This window comes from Oreochromis aureus, linkage group 2, assembly GCF_013358895.1.
Source record: "Oreochromis aureus strain Israel breed Guangdong linkage group 2, ZZ_aureus, whole genome shotgun sequence".
NCBI classification, from domain to species: Eukaryota; Metazoa; Chordata; class Actinopteri; order Cichliformes; family Cichlidae; genus Oreochromis; species Oreochromis aureus.
The window spans coordinates 2,302,012-2,314,190 of record NC_052943.1 but is presented as its reverse complement, the minus strand read 5'-3'; positions in this window follow the sequence as shown (position 1 = coordinate 2,314,190).

The following is a 12,179-nucleotide window of genomic DNA, read 5'->3' as shown; positions in this document are numbered from 1 at the left end:
TTCCTTTCTCTCCCTCCCTCGCTCACAGACACATAACGTGTATGGCAGTCCATTCTCGCTGCAGCACGGACTACACTGCCCATCAGGCTACATGCTTTAGAGCTATGTAATCCATTTATTTCAACAAAGTAACTGTATTCTGAATACCACCTTTTTAAACGGTAACTGTAACGGAATACAGTTACTCATATTTTGTATTCTAAATACGTAACGGCGGTACATGTATTCCGTTACTCTCCAACACTGTCTGTCATTTTGAAAAAGCTGTTTCCAGTCAGATTCTTTTCAGATTATATTTGATGGTAGATCAAAATCTGACAGCTTTGCAGCTTTCATAATTCCTCAGTTTTAATAAGATGCTCAATGCAAACACAAACCATGACAGAGCCTCCACCATGCTTTACAGATGGCTGTAGACACTCACTGTTGGATTTCTGGCCACCTCCATAGATATTTATGGATTCATCACTCCATCAGACCTCTTGGCACTGACTTTTAGTCCAGTTCTTCTGTCATTTGGCATTTGACTTTCCTAAGAATGGCTTAGGAAGCCTTTCTGAGGCTTCAATGAACAGTAGACAGATCAACTGGAGGACCAGATTCATCTCTCAGATTCTCTGTCAGGTCTTTGCTGGATTTTTCTTTCCTATTTCTCAAGGACATGACTTACAGATACTGTTCATCTTCTGTGTGTTTTCTTCCTGGTGCAAAAAATGCTATTTTATGTCTGTCAAGCTGTGTTATCTTTGGCATTTTTCATAGATTCAGCTAAAGAAATGAAAACAAATTGTGTTTTTGTGACATGTTTCTAGTAATAAAAGTTTGAAAACCCTTCCAAAAGTCTGGAGAAATACTGCTCACTTTTAAAATGAGAAGAAAGTCTGGCTCTTTGGAAGCAAAGTATCGAGAAATGACTTTCATGCAGTGCTGCATGTAAGTAACAACCAATAAGTAAGTGTTTAATAAACCAACACTAGAAAGATTATCGCGTGTGAACACACCGTAACAGTCATCATCATCTACACCATGAAAAATGCGACTTGCAGTTTATCCAGTTAAACGTTAGCTGTGATGCATTTGCGTGTGTAGCACTGATTCTTGGTGAGTTGATATTCGCAGCACAGATGTATGGACTGGAGAAGCATCATGTCAGCATCAGTTTCCTTCAGTACCCTTTTACCTACCTTTACCTATTCTGTATGTGCAGATATGTGTGTGCCCCGACCTGCTGTCTTCCCCAGAAGACTTGCGTCATAGCACAACAAGTTGAGCTACACCGATACGCGAGTGTGCGTCCTGACCGTGTTGCTCCTCTGAGCTAAGCTTGTGACGACCAGCAGGATGACAATCTCTGCTACAGATCTTTTAGTGTATGTGTGTGAGTGTGTTGGGGAATAAGTAGGATATAGAGACGATAATTGGATTTTTAGATTCACCTCATTCTTTTGAGACACTTTTTTTAAACCTGTCCAATTACCTCTTTCCGTCTGGTTTCCTGTTTTCTCTCCTCACCAGGTAGTGCAACATCATGGCATCCTTGTACAAAAAGTCCCTCCATTGCCTCAGCCACGAGCACATTTCTTATTCCCGCTTTCACGCCTGGCTGGGAATATTTTAGACCCTATTTGATCAGAGAGGAGTCAAGACAAGACAGCACCCCCACCAACACAATTGTCTCCCTCCCTGCTCCTCACATTTCCCCCATAGGTGTCAACCACTTTGTGAATCCACTGTTCTCCTAATCGGGTTGATTGCTCCCCTCGTTCTCCCTCCCCTTTGAGACGCTCCGTGGGCGCCGATGATTCAGGTTGATGTCAGCTTAGAATCAAGAAGAATGGCTTTGTCTCTGTAATGAGGTGTGTTTGAATGCATACATGCTTAGGTGGAGGACAGTGTACAGCTTATTCATTTGTTTGTGAATATGCTTTAGATGAACAGTCTAAGAGTTTAAATGTAAATGCATCTTTTGTGCGTGTGGATGTTAAAGTGAAGCTCCAGTGTGACGGTCACAGATTTCAACAGCAGTAAAAAGGAGCGTTTTTTTCCTGTTCATCACGGCGCACTTGAGTAAGCCCTGGATGCACAGTTTAAAAAACAGTTTAAAGCTAAAAAGAATTTAGAAAACCATTTCATGATTTTATCAAACCAAGCTGTGAGTCAGCGTCAGTGTGTCATGTTTTTTTGGATTTAGATGCTTGTAGGTGATGCATCATTGATTGCTCATTTCAGGAAACACACAGAAGCCAATAATTATATAAAAGCAAACGCATTTACTACAATTTACAAGATTTTCACCCCATCGTGCCAGCATACTCGCATACAGATGATACATTTTAACGTGTGTGTTCTTTGATTGCAAAGCCATTGCATATGTCTGATTTGCAACCCCACAAATAATTTTGTCAGCTTTAGGATTTAGATTAAAGTTATGCTTCAGAAAATTGCTTTCTCACGTGATCTTGGTGCCTGTTCAACTCATGCAGCGACACACCTCAGTGATGTTGAACAGTTTAGCCTCAGACCTGTTCACAATCAGATGTCCTTTTAAAATACTTGTCAATCAGCCATGCAGGCTGGAACAGCTCTACCAGACTACAGCAGGGGTCAGGAACATTTCGTTTCAGAGGCAACTAAAGCAAGCAAAAGGCTGCACTGTGAACTTGGTAGACGTGGTCTAATCTGGTCTACCTGCGCCACTCCACACCACTGAGGCAGTGGAGCTGCTTCTCCCTCAGACTGATTTGACCCTGCTGCCATAAAGAACACTTCAAGAAATCATTCCTACAGGTGAAGACATCTGTGGCACGTTAAATAGCTTCTCAACTAGTTTGCTTTGCATTATTGCCTTTTTGGCACTTTACACTTCAAGTATCATGACAGCACGTTGTGACAGTAACAAGATCTTTCTGATTATCAAGAAGGGAAAGTGAGTATAAAAGCTGTAAAGACTACTGGTTTTATGGTGCCACAAATATTTAGAAGAAAACTCATTATTCTCAAGAGCAGGGCAACAGGTTCAGGTGAACACTGCACTGAGTGCTATGATTACTTTGGATTAAAAAGTACAGGGAAAAAAAGAATAAAAGAGGGGAAATCCAGTGTGTGACATCAGGTCTGTATGACCATTAAAGCTCTGCTGGCACCAAACTCCAGTGACGAAATCTTTGTCCTGTAAGGTGACAGCAAAATACACAAATGCTTGTGTTGTAGGTGTAAGGTGCTGAAAGCTGCTTTTTTCTGTCATCATTGATCCTTTTACCTCCGGAGTGAAGAGAAGCTGTGAGGAAGCAAAGACAAACCAAACTTTAGGCTTCTTGTCCTCACATATAATGTGGTCCTCATCATCCTGCTTCAAATATAATTATCATACACAGTGATAGTGCCAATGTTGCTGACACTGTATATATAGTTTTACATAAATGGAAGCTAACATGTAGCAACAGAAGGAAAGGAAAACACACACTAATTAGCATAAATAGTTAAACTGTAGATACAATACAACATTGTTACTATTGTCCTTCCTTACACCAAGAGAAAAAAACAAATCGAGAAATGGAAAACAGCCATAATAGCATTTGCATGGATTTAATTATTTCCAGGTTAAATCTGTGTTTTAATTAAAAAGACATTTTACCAATATATCACTATATAACCCCCAATATCTGCACATCATCTACAGAGTGTAACGTGCGGTGGAGATGAAGCCAGCCGCGGAGGTGTGCAGGTGGATAGCGAATGAGCAACAGCTTCTGACTTTCCAAAAGTACTCATTTATTTACAATATCAAAAATAAAAGTGTTACCTCTACCACACATTACACGAGAGCACACTAGTCCGCGTACACACGGGAGCATCCATTCCAGGGAGGGTACGAAGAAGAACAAAAAGGGGGTGACACACCAGTCATGAGACAGAAGGCGCCGCCATGTGGTGATACACTGCATTACAATAGCAACTGTTACAAGAGACAATAACAAAGACGGGCACCTCAACTTCAACTTTATTTATATTTCAATTTTGTGTAATTGGGATATTTATGTTTTAGGTCTATTTTATATTATTAGAGGTATCTTGTGATATCTTGTATATTGCAATATCTTATATTGGTATTTTAACTTGTTAGTTATTGTTCTTACTGTCTTGGAGCGACTGTGACCACATAGTTTTCTCTGGGATTAATAAAATATTCTGATTCTGATATCTGCTGAAAGTAAATCAAGAAATTAATTAAGATTTTCATTCTTTGTAATTTGGTAAAAAAAATTTAAATGAAAATCAGAGAAAATGATCGTTGTATTTTCAAGTTGACAGAAGATCATGATAATAAGTGTTTCTCTTATTTACTTCGATGGGATATAATTATGAGCTTCCAGATAAAGGTTCGAAACCAGTGGTGTTAATGGTCCTCAGCAAGGACGACTGTAAAGAATTCAGAAAGCAAAATTCAGAAACGTTCCTTCCAGGCTAAAGGTCATGCACAGGTCAGTCAGCCCAGCAAACAGTGCAGGCAAGAGGCAAGTTGCAGAAAGTATTGCAAAAGGTCACACAAAGAGAAATAAATTGGAAACTGAAAAGTACAAAAAAAAGAGGCAAACCTTCAGAATGTTCTACGCCCTGAGGAGGGACTTTCCCCAAAATACTGTAAGAGGGACCCTGGTCCTGATAATAGAAACAGTCCCCAGAGGATACTGAACCCCCTGGGAAGTCAGGAAAACAAGATTATCTGTTGTCTGTGAAAGTTCTCAGTCATCCGGGTCATCGTAGTCTAAGGACTACGAGTTAGGGATGGGTATCGAAACCCGGTTCTTGTTGAGAACCGGTTCCCACTGTTTCAATTCCTTGGAATTGTTTGCCATTTTTGCAAACGATTCCCTCATCGATTCCAGTCGCCCCGAATGATGTCACCACGTTGCGGAGCGTCATTTACCTGGCAGGGCGCCTAAGCGGCTCAAACGCTCAAAAGTTTGGTTATACTTTACGAGAACGGATAACAACGGGGCAACCTGCAATACTTGCAAAGTAGATATTTCATTTAAAGGAGGAAACACTACGAATATGCAAAAGCATTTGCTCACAAAACACGCGATGACCTTAAATGAATGTCGTGTTTTTAATTTCGCTCCGGACTCGTGAATCTCAACCCAGCAGCAGCGGTAACGTTTGCACGTCCTCTCCCGTTAATGCGGCAGGTAAATAATCAGCTAACAGTGCATATTATGTTAGCGCGATCTGCCTTATTACAAAACCTGCCATTGCTGTGCATTTAGGTGACCATGATGAGAGAGACAGAGTCTGGCTGGCAGTTCTCGCTGCAGTCTACCGTTAGCGTCTCCTTTCAGGCCAGGATAGACGAATGTCACCGAGCAGTGACTAAGTTTGTGGTCAAAGGCTTGCACCCATTTGCCACAGCAGATGCCCCCGATTTTCAGTAAGTGAATGTGTTTAATTGTAGGCAGGGACATTACTGGATATTCTTGTGTAATTGCTACAGAATAATTTATGTTATACTTTGTTATTGCTACAGAAGAATATTTATTTTATTATTTTACATTTACAATTTTTTCCCTGGGGACCCTGTGACACCCCATTGAAGAGCCGTAGGCTGTGGATCTCTTAAGATCTCACTGTTGGGTTTGTAAGGCCATGTTACTCCTAAATTTCTATCTTGTTCAAAGAGAAGATATAAAACAAAGTTCTAAGCTAATCGACCTTAGTGTTCTCCTTTTTTAAAAAGAATCGATAAAGATTCGAATCGTTAAACAGAATCGAAAATGGAATCGGAATCGTGAAAATCTTATCAATACCCATCCCTAACGACCATACAGGCATACATCATAGTCTGTCCATGCTTGTGTCTGTCCATACACAGACTATGATTATCTGCTGGCTACAAATAAGTACATTGCTTTCAGGGACCTCATTTTTAATTTTGTGGTCAGAAAGAATTTTATCTTGAGTAGTCTAAGGAGCTTGGAAAGAAAAGCGTCTGGACTTCTGTAAGTTTCCTTGAAGACATTTCACCTCTCATCCCAAAAAATAAATAAAAAAAAGATCAAACATTACCTAAAAGTTCTAAATTGGTTTGCATGTCATTAAAAAAAATAAGCATTTCATTCCCTAAAACCCAGCCGGTATTCTGGCTCCTAAAAATTGGATGTGGTTCCATGTGGCACACAGATTACAATCAGTTGATCACAGATACTCTCGATTTCAGTTTGTTATGTGTATAAGCCACACCTGTCCACATATTTTCTTCAAATCAAATCAAATCAAATTTATTTGTATAGCACATTTAAAGACCAAAGTACACCAAAGTGCTTTCCAGTAAAACCATGATACAGATATAAAGTATAAAATAATTACATAATCTAAATGCAGAGCCAGATGAAAATCACCCTAATTAGCCTTGAATGCCAGGTTAAACAAGTACGTTTTTAGACATGATTTAAAAGATTGAATAGAATCTGATGCGCGAATGTCAAGAGGAAGATTATTCCATAATGTGGGTGCGGCGATGGCAAAGGCACGCTCTCCTCTGGTCTTCAGCCGAGACCTAGGTTACACTAAGAGCAGATGATCTTAGTGCTCTCTTAGGGCTATACAGACAGAGGAGATCAGCTAAGTAATCAGGTGCCATATTATTTATAATTTCTTCCATTCCGACCTCTCAAACACCATGGGCAAGAGCAAACAGCTGTCAAAGGATGTTGGAGACAGGACTGTAGACCTTACAAGATAAGATAAGATGAACCTTTTTTAGTCCCATACGTGGGAAATTTTTACAAGGCTGAAATTCAAAGGATTCAAGGATTCAAAGTGTTTATTATCATGTGTACAGAAGAAATAGAATTTCTCTGTCCAATGAAATTCTTCCTTTGCTGTCCATACACAAATGCCAAGTTAGGTTGAAGGAGCACGATAAATAAGGATAAAAATAAGACATGACATTAGGATAAATAAAGATAAAAATAAGGATAAAAATAAGTAGGTGAAGAAAAGTGAGGTATGCAGATGTCGATGTAGATGGATGTACAAAGGAGCTTAATGTGCAAAATGAGCTTAGTGTGCAAAGTGTCCTGATGTGCAAATTGCAGTTGAGGTAGGTCAGCTGTTCAGGAGTCTGATAGCAGTGGGGAAGAAGGAGTTGTTGAGTTGGGACGATCTGGATTTCACACTTCTAAACCTTCGTCTCGAGGGCAGAAGTGTGAACAGTCCGTGCTGAGGGTAAGTGGAGTCTTTGAGGATGGAGGCAGCTCTGCTCTGGACTCTGCGATGGTAGATGCTCTGCAGGCTACAAGAAATGGCTACAAGACCATCAACTTTGCTAAACTGCTAATGAAAAAAATTGACCAGTCAGCTGCAGCTGAGCAACAATGTCCATCCAACTATTTTCACGGTTGTTGTGGTCGTGATAATTTTGTGAGGCCACATCGAAAAGGTTCCGATGAGCTTGCCAACTTCTACAAGTTGTGCCTCCATCACTTGTGTCCAGATAACCCGCTGCACTGCCGTGCTGCTCCGTCTTTCTGCTTCCATTTCTGTTGGCGCGTGCGCAGTGTGGGAGGCTGCGTTGACACCCTCACAAGGGGCAACAGGATTTCAAACAGGTTTGATTTTCTTGCGACCAAACGATTGATGATCGAAGCTGGTCCTGAAGTGTTAATCGCTTCTCGTTGCCCCATGTGTACTACACGATGCACGACACCATTGAGGCGAAACTCGGGCCGATCCCCAAAACGGTCGCACGACTGGAAAATTGTCTCAAAATGGGCCAAAAATCCCACAATGTATGCCCAGCTTTAGTTTCATGCTGTGTTGCTCCTTTTTGTTGGGATTAATGTTGGGGGAGGTACTTGCTAGGACACTTACTTTAACAGTGTTTTCAAGTGGACAGAGACAGCTGAGCAAAAGTTAAATTCCATAAAGCCACAAGAGGTTCAAGTAAACTTGTGAAGACAAGATGCAGACGAGAGGAACACAGAAGGCAAATGAAATGAAAGACTCAGGAGACAGAAGCAAAACAAGAATTAAGGATTACAGCATTAAAAAGGGCAATCTTCTGTTATAGAGCCTTGAGTTGAGAAAGTCAAGAAATCAGTTCATTACAAGGTAGCCTGCCATCCTAAACTGCATTATGAACATCAGGCTATATTAAAAGAAATAATTACTACTAACCTCATTGGAAAATACAGGTGATCAGCTGTCATGTTCATTCAGAAAACTCCTGCAGGGTAAGTTTTGTTTATGCTTTAAGCAGACAGAAACGTCCTTGCATAACAACACAAGGATTATAACCACCCACAGTGCAACAACCATATAACTGGATTTTCTAAAGGGAAAAAAAATCAGATCACGTCACCATCGGTAACAAAATGAAAACCCTGAAAGTTCAAACTGGAATCAACATTAATGAAGTCTGTTTGGGACAAACAGAGCAGCACATGGTGACTGTCCACCAGCGAGAAAGAAACTGGCTGTAATGAAGTTAAAATGCCAAGCAAATGTCAATAAGCTGAAATATCACAGGCGAAGCTGAATTTGAGTTAATTCTAAAGACAAACAGCCATGTGATCAAAGATGGCGTGTGATCTATTAGAGCGAGGGAAGCCATCGGTCCCAGGAGTGGGGCGGATGACCTGCAGTGTATTAATATGGATGAGGCTCGTCCACTGTGAGTATTTCTAATTCAGTCTCATTTGCACACTTGCACATAAACAGGCTCTCATCTATTTGTCAGTTCACTTCCTTTTAAAGATTATTTGCCTCCCTCGTCCTCTCTTTGTGTTTTCCCCCGAGGAGCCTGAGAACAGCAGTACAACAGTTTATTATATCAGCGATGAAGATATTAATTTGTTCAAAGAGACAGAATGAGTGAGAGTGGGGGGGAGGGGCGTGGGGCTGGTGGGATTTTGATAATGATTATCTCATTCATCATCTCTTCATCACTTCATCCTTTATCTTTCTGTTTCTGTCCTCGCTCGTCTACTTCATGTCTCCTTATCTTTTCAGTTTTATTCAGTTTGGAGAGAGAGCGCAACCTCAAATGATGACTAGAACAAAAACATATAAATAATTACAAATATGGAGTTATTATTTAAAATAAGCATTAAAGTTAAAAGCTGTTATTCAAATAAATATGGGATTAAGGTTTCTACTCCTTTAAATGCTTTGGAAGAACAGCCACATACATTACACCTGATAATGACTCTGATAGCGACTAATTACAATGACTTAATTAAGAAATGGAATATGCTTAAAACATGCAGAGTCCTAAAGCAGTTCAGTAAGTAAAATATATTTAAAGAGGCATTAAAGGGCCCATTTCACACCAGACATGACTCATTAACAATGTAAAAGAAAAAGCATTTTCACCTTAGCTTCAAGGAAAGCACACGGAGTCCTTAGCTGTTGAGCACTGATAACCCTCTATTCTAAAATATAGTATGACCTAGATTTTTATTTTTTACCTAAAATGAGTGGTGTAGCCCGTAAACTCAAGAAAGTGTTTGCAGATGTCAAGTAGCATAGCCTTATATAGGACTGGACAGTGAAGCTAAGAGATTAGATGCACTGCAAATTAAGACGGGACCAGCAACTGAAAAATGTTGCTTCTGTTGTGTGTGTGTGTGTGTGTGTGTGTGTGTGTGTGTTAATATAATCACATGCTAACAGTAAACAGCTAATAGCCAGCTTATTTTGATTTCTGTTCCTTCACATTATTATCTCCACAGCAAACACTTCCTTGTGTTTTGGAAGATTGTATTTTTTTTCTACTTCCGTTGTGTTGGATTCAACTTATGTTGTCTTGGGGTTTTTTTGTTTTTTCTATTACTGTTGTGTTTTAGTCCAGCGGTCCCCAACCTTTTTTGCACCACGGACTGGTTTATGTCCGACAATATTTTCACCGGACTGGTGTTTAGGTTAGGGTGACCAACCGTCCTCTTTTAACGTTCTGTCCAGGGCGTCTGGGGGGATTTTTGAGATTGATAAAAATGTCCAGGTTTTCCTATATTCCGACAGAGGACCCATGTGTGTGACGTCATCCCCAAACTGCTGTTTTGTGAGCGCTTGTTCTGCGCTCACAGACGGGACTGACAGCGCGCAGCAACGTGCCTAATGATGTTTAAAAGATCCCAAAGCGCAAGTGCATCTTTTCAGACGAACTGCAAAAGAAATTTCCCTCATACCAACCATAGCTGGACTGGCCATCGGGCATACCGAGTACTTGCCCAGTGGGCCGATGGTAATTTTTCGTTTCTACGGGCCGATGGTTTTGTTGTTGTTGTTGTTGTTGTTGTTGTTGTTTTTGTAACAATGAGAGGTGGTGGTTTGGCCAGATGCTGGCCGATGTGTAAAAATAACTCAGTTATTTGGTGGTGGCTATGGCGGAGCTTCCACAGAGGCCAGCAGGTGGATGAGGGAAGGGGAGGCAGGAGGAGGAGAGACTCGAGGCGGCCGCCGGTCCAAGTGTCAGGTAAACTGAACTTCAGGTAAGAAGTTATGACCTGCAGTCTATCTGGGTCAGATATAAACCAAGTTTAGGTGCAGTTTATTTTCATTGTGCTGACATTTTACAGTCAGTTACAATAACTCGTACTGCGTACTAGCTAGCATGATGGAGTTTCTATACAGCTGGGCGGGTGCTGTGATGTTTGGATATGTGGTGAGAGGGAAACATGCAGATGAAACCAGGAGATGTCCTTACTGAATCATCAGAGCTGAACAGGTGATGGAGAAACAGGTTTACCTTTTAGGTGACATGAATGAGTTGAAGGGAAGTTATGAACTGTTTCTGAGAGACAAATAACACCAGGATCCTTTTCTACGTAGCTGACAGCTGGTAACTGTGCAGGGGCGGATCTAGCAAAGTTTTGCCAGGGGGGCCAGGTAGGGCATTAACAGGGAAAGGGGGGGGGACAAAGAAATACTTTTCTTTCTTATTCTCATTTAAAATGTCTCGCTTTTATTAAATAATTATCTGAATCTTACAACCAAAGTTTTCATGTGATGTAAAATGTATAGAAATCATACATATACCAACAAGACAGTGTACATCACTGTCACAACAGCCTTTGTTTTCATTCAAAGGCTTTATGGCTTTTCCTATAATACCTGGTGGGCCGGTCTCTAGTCAAAATGCCCCGGTCAATTTTTTTGTCCCAGTCCAGCCCTCATACCGACCCAGTACTGGTAATTTTTCTTATGCAGATGAAGCATTATTTCTGTACTTTTTTTTTTTTTTTTTTTTTTTTGCACTTGTTGACTTGTAAAAGCCTATATGACATATTTTATTTCATAATTCATTAACCGCACAGAGAAGGCATCGTTTAAATATATTAAATATGTTTCTTTAAGCAAGTTGTTCATGACTGAGCTAAGTGTCCTCTTTTTTTGGAAATCAAAATATGGTCACCCTAGTTTAGGTGTTGCAGATAAATACAACAAAATAAAACCAGTACCGGTACCAAAAAAAAGAAGATATATTCATAACACACAGGAAAAGACCCAGGGAAACAGAGTTAACAATAAAAAGGATAAAAAATAACAATAAAAACCCTGAAAACCATCAATTTCATACTCGAGCTTCAACTCTCGCGGCCTGCCACCAAACCGGAGTTTGGGGACCGCTGATTTAGTCTACTTCTATTTTTCTATTTTCTGGTGCTTTCTTAACTGCAGTGCGTTTGACCTCTCATGGCCACCGTACAGAACTTGTTTACAACCACCACATTTTCTGAGCCTGAAGCTAGATTCATGAGCTTGTTATTTAAGGAAAACGACAGTTAGCATTAGCAGTTAGCATTTAGCATTAACCACAGCTTACCATGATAAAACTGAAATAGTCACTTATAGTCTACTATATAAGCCTGCTGTAGCAAACATATTAACATAAAAACATTTATTTGGAGCTGTTTTTGTCGCTCTGATAACACCATCATTTGAAATTTTCCCTCTGGTTTTGTACCCAAGACAGTCAGCAGCCATGCTAGCACCTCTTTGAGGCTACATTTACTGTGCGCTTACACGATCCTCAGTGGTCTCATTTCTAATATGTAAAGTTATAGTTATCCATAAAATAAATAATTTACCCAGTTCAGAAATGAGCTTCTTCCGAAAGGTAGCTCAGCCTTAGAGAGGGTGAGGATCTCACCCTCTGAATAGAGCTGCTAATCCTCCAC